General features: G+C 41.8%; 1 pseudogene; it reads right to left on the bottom strand.

Annotated features, from left to right (window-relative positions):
• Positions 1-4,539, bottom strand: part of LOC101657702 — a 10,012-nt pseudogene extending 5,473 nt beyond the window's left edge.
• Positions 4,540-5,245: the final 706 nt, after the last annotated feature.

Below are 5,245 nucleotides of genomic sequence, written 5' to 3'. Positions count from 1 at the left end.
TGACTAACTTTGCTAAGCATGCTGCCTTCCAAATGTATCCATGTCATGAGGTGTGTGACGGTTTCATCATTTTTTCAGAAATGCACAATATTTCATTGTATATTATCTGCGAGAGTTTATTATATACCCATTCTTCCAAAGATAGGCCTTTTAATTGTTTCCATCTTTTTAATGTTGTGGATAAATATGGACATGCGTCCACATAATTCAAATGTATCAATTCTTCTCTAGTCTTCCTTATTCAATATCCGGCTTTCACATGCATAGGAGGCAACTGAAAATCCCAAGGCTAGGGTTAGGCACACCTTTATCCAAAAAGACATCCTTGATCGTCAGCACTTTACGGAGATCTTGTTCAGCAGATTTGTCCAATGCAGTACTTTAATTGGTTTCTTGACTGCAGCTTCCTTGAGCATTGGTTGTGAATCTCAGAAAGATGAAATCCTTCACAACTTCAATCTTTTCTCCATTTAACGTGATTTTTCTGTTGGTTCTGTTGTGAGGATTTTTTTCTTTACATTGAATTGCAATCTATGCTGAAGACTAAAGTCATTGATCTTAAACAGCAATTGCTTCAAGTCCCCTTGACTTTCAGCAAGCAAGGTTGTGACATTCGCCTATCGTATGTTATTGGTAGTAAGGTCTCCTCAGATCTTGAAGCCCAGTTCTTTATGTCTAGTCCAGCTTCTCTGACTATTTGCTAAGAATATAGATGGAATAAGTATGGTGAAAGGACACAAGCCTGGCAGACACTCTCCCTGATTTCAACCATGCAATATTCTGTGTTCCGATCAAACAACTGCTTCTTGCTCCAGATCCAGATTCTGTAGGAGCACAATAAAGTGTTTGGAATTCCAGTTCTCCTCAGTGCTATCCATAGGTTTTCATGACCCACACAGTCGGACACTGTTGCACAGCCATTGAAGCGTAAGTAAACATCTTTTTTCTGCTTTCAGTCAAGGTCTATCTGATCTCAGCAAGGACAGATCTTGTTCCAGGTACTCTTCTAACTCCAGTCTGAATTTCTGGAAGCTCTCTGTTGATGTGCTGCTGTAACCGTTTTTGAATGAGCTTCAGCAAAACTTCAGCTGCATGTGATATTAATGATATTGTTCGATAATTCACAAATTCTCCTGTCACTTTCCTTTGGACTGGGTAGAAATATGAATCTCCTCCAGCCAATTGGCCAGGGAGTTGTCTTCCCGATTTCCTGGCAGAGTAGGGTGAGTGCTTCCAGCGATGTATCAGCTTCTTTAAACATTTCCATTGTTATTTCATCAATTTCTAAACACTTATTTCTGGCTAGTGCCTTCAGTGCAGCTTGAACTTCTTCCTTTAGAACCACTGGCCAATGATCATTTGCCACCTCTTGAAATGTTTGAATGCTACCCATTCCTTTTGGTACAGCGACTGTGTATTCCTATTATCTTCTTTTGATGTATATCACATCATTCAATATTTTGTCCATAAAACCTTTCAATATGGCAACACAAGGCTTCAATTTGTCTGTCAGTTCTTTCAGCTTGAGGTATGCTGACTTCGGTCTTGTTTGGCACATTACTCCCTAGGTGGAAATACATTGCAATTATCCACTAACATAAAGGTTCTTGGTTCAAAGCCACTTAGTAATGCCATGCAATAAAGGCCTGGTGATTGGCTTCTCTCTATATTACAGACCAAAAAAATGAAGGAAAAGAAAACACTATGTATGGGGTATCCATGAGTTGGAAAAAAACTGACAACAGGGTTTTTGATTTTGTTTTTCATCGTGGACAACGGGTTTCTAGTCATTGAATTACTGTCCTTTTGGATTTTTAAAAATGATTCAGAAAGTCAGATTTTATGTAAAATTTTCAGATTAAAACATCCTGCATAAATCAAAACCAGTGCCTCTGTAGACAAAACATGTCCCACAGATCATCAATGTGTACCCTCTGTTCTATAGCTTGTACAGCATAGTCACGTTCTTCTCTAATTTTTACAGAAACCTCTGGGAGATATTGCATTTCCCAGATGAGGAAATTAAGTATCCAAACAAGTATTCTTTTCTTTACTCGCTTGTGAATGAGACAGCTAGAATTGAAACCATCCTCTTTCCTAAAATGAGACCTCTTTCCTAAAATACACAGTCAATGCCCTCCTCCTTCCCAATGGGGATATGGAATATTTGGGCCAAAAGCAATATGCCAATGTTTGGCTCTGCTCTTAGCAAAGATTTGCTTATTGTGAACATAGAGTAATACTGCAGTTAGAAGTGACCAAGGAAGGTCCCGCGGTAGGGTTTCTATGTAGGAGAAAGTCTTTTGAAAGAGAAATTCCATACTCTAGCTAACTAGGTCTATAAAGATGGTTCAGTATGGCAGTCGTCTTTTTTTTTTTTTTTAACATTTTATTAGGGGCTCATACAACTGTTATCCCAATCCATACACACATCAATTGTGTAAAGCGCATTTGTACATTGTTTCTCAAAACATTTTCTCTCCATTTAAACCCCCGACATTAGGTCCTCATTTTTCCCCTCCCTCCCCGCTCCCCCCTCCCGCATGAGCCCTTGATAGTTTATAAATGGGTATTTTGTCATATCTTGCCCTGTCCGACGTCTCCCTTCATCCACTTTTCGGTTTTCTGTCCCCCAGGGAGGAGGTCACACACAGTTCCATGTAATCAGTTCCCTCTTTCCTACCCATTCTCCCTTTACCCTCCCTGTTTTGCCACTCACACCACTGGTCCTATAGGGCTCATCCATCCTGGATTCCCTGTATTTTCAGTTCCTATCTGTACCAGTGTACCTCCTCTGGTCTAGCCAGACTTGCAAGATCGAATTCGAGTCATGGTAGTGGGAGCGGGGAGGAAACATTTAGGAACTAGAGGAAAGTTGTATTTCTCATCATTGTTACATCGCACCCTGACTGGCTCATCTCCTCCCCGAGACCCCTCTGCAAGGGGATCTCCAGTGGCCTATTAATGGGCTTTGGATCTCCACTCCGCACTCCCCCCATCATTCACTATGGTAAGATTTTTTGTTCTGATGATGCCTTACACCTGATCCCTTCGACACCTCGTGGTTGCATAGGCTGGTGTGCTTCAAAGGCAGTCGTCTTTTTCAAGGTCTGATAAAGCTGGCCCTGGAAATCCTGGAGATATGGAATAGAGAGGCCTTTAAAGACTTGATCTCACTGCCATCAAGTTGATTCAGGAAAGGTGTGTGACAGGGTTACATCCTCTCACCATACTTTCAATCTGTATGCTGAGCAAATCATCAGAGAAGCTGGATTATAAGAAGAAGAATGTGGCATCAGGACTGAAGATAGGCTTAGTAATAACCTGTGTATGCAAATGACACTATCTTGCTTGCTGAAAGTGAGGCACTTAATGATGAAGATCAAGGAGTGAACCTTCAGTATGATTGCAATTCACGGTAAAGATCTGAATCCACAACTGGACCAATAGGTAACGTCATGATAAATGGAGAAAAGGTTGAAGTTGTCAACAATTTTGGCTTGCTTGGATCCGTAATCAACTCTCAGGGAAACAGCAGTCAGTACACCAAAAAATGCATTGCTTCAGGTGAATCTGCTGCATAAGATCTCTTTAGAGTATTGACAAGCAAGGACCCTACTTTGAGCACTAAGGTGCACCCATCTGCAGCCATGATGTTGCTTCATATCTATGGGAAAGTTAGACATTGACTAAAGAAGATGTCACTACTGATCAATACTCCCTGCAGCTGGGGAGCAATCCCTTTCCTAAGTAGGGCCAGGATGGTGCATCTCCTTGCCTACCACAGGTAAAGAAAATCCATAGTTAAATTGAGTAGGATACCACTGTGTGTCACCTGCTTTTCAAGTCTATTGAGGATTTTGTGCAACCTGAGACATGCCTCAGAAAATTTGAAATAAGGGATAGAGAAAATGGGGTTTTTATCTATTCACCACTATACCATCTACAGCTATGTGATGACCAATTAATCCTCGAAACTGGACTATATGAATAAGAACATAGCATAGAACTGGAGGAAGACTGATTAAGAAATGACAATATGCAGACTAAGTGCATTAAATTCCCTGCATTTCCAGATTCCCTGTGTGCCAGTGAAAACTTTCAGGCAAAGAAGCACAGATTCTTGAGACAGGAAGTTGTCCACACTACCTACAGATCAGCTCAGGAGTGTCGTCTTAGAGCATATGACATCTGCCATGCTCATGAACATGCTAGCAATGCCATCTGTACCTTGATCCAAGGCAATGATGTATGGGATACCATACTGGTGGATAAGTCCAGGAATCATAGTTTGGGCAGATGCTTTCCGTGCAGAGTAAGCAAATCCATATCAATAGTAACTGTCTACGCCACTAAGAGCAAAATGCTACCCTTTCCATGCTGAACATGGTCCTGTGCAATCAAACCTGCCACCAGGTTGCTGATAAGTCTCCCAGAGGGATGGTTCCAAATTGCAGACTCAGCACTGGATTCTGCTGCTTGCAGATGGGGCTCTTCATAATGGCATAGCCAATTCCGCTTTGGAGAGTGGACGTCCATGTTGCTGAGTCCACACATAACCTCCATCCCTGCCACTTTGGCCATTTGTTCATAAGCCCATTGGGCAATGGCAGTAGTGGTCAGGGAAAGAGGATGACTGATTTCCGCAGAATGTGTTATCAGGTACACATTGATTGATAAAATTCTCCTCTGCAGATCTGCAGCGATAACCCTTTGATGACCATTCACATGAGACACTTTTGAGGCCCATCCAGAGAGGCCTATCCACATACTTCTTCACCATACTTCCTTACTACCACATTTCTAATCATACTCTTTACAAGTCCATTACCATCCAGCCAAACCGTTGGCCACAACTCATGAATCAGAATACAGTTGCACATTTGGCCATTTCTCCTTCCAAGCAAAAAGAGCAACCCAGGATACTGCTCAAAATTGTGCCGATTGGAAGGATTCCCTTTCCTTCAGTCCTTCAGCAAAGTCTAGGAAGGGGCTGTAGTACTGCTTCTGTCTGCTTTTGAGTGATATGTGCATAATATTCAGAACTATCTGTAAATCAAGCTAGAGTTTTCTCTTCCTCAGTCAACTGACCAAGAACTCCCTCATGGACATACAAGGTCAGTACTGTGATAGAAATGGAACCAACTGGCAGTTGGGCCACTTCTTCACACAGCCTATTTGTACCTGCAGGTCCAGCTCAAGCCTGATCTCAAATATACCACTACCATTTAATGGTGAAGACTTG

The sequence above is a fragment of the Echinops telfairi genome, unplaced genomic scaffold (genome assembly GCF_000313985.2).
Source record: "Echinops telfairi isolate 266 unplaced genomic scaffold, ASM31398v2 ScPeMD7_7468;HRSCAF=8506_0, whole genome shotgun sequence".
Taxonomy (NCBI): domain Eukaryota; kingdom Metazoa; phylum Chordata; class Mammalia; order Afrosoricida; family Tenrecidae; genus Echinops; species Echinops telfairi.
This window is presented reverse-complemented; position numbering and strand designations above follow the sequence as displayed.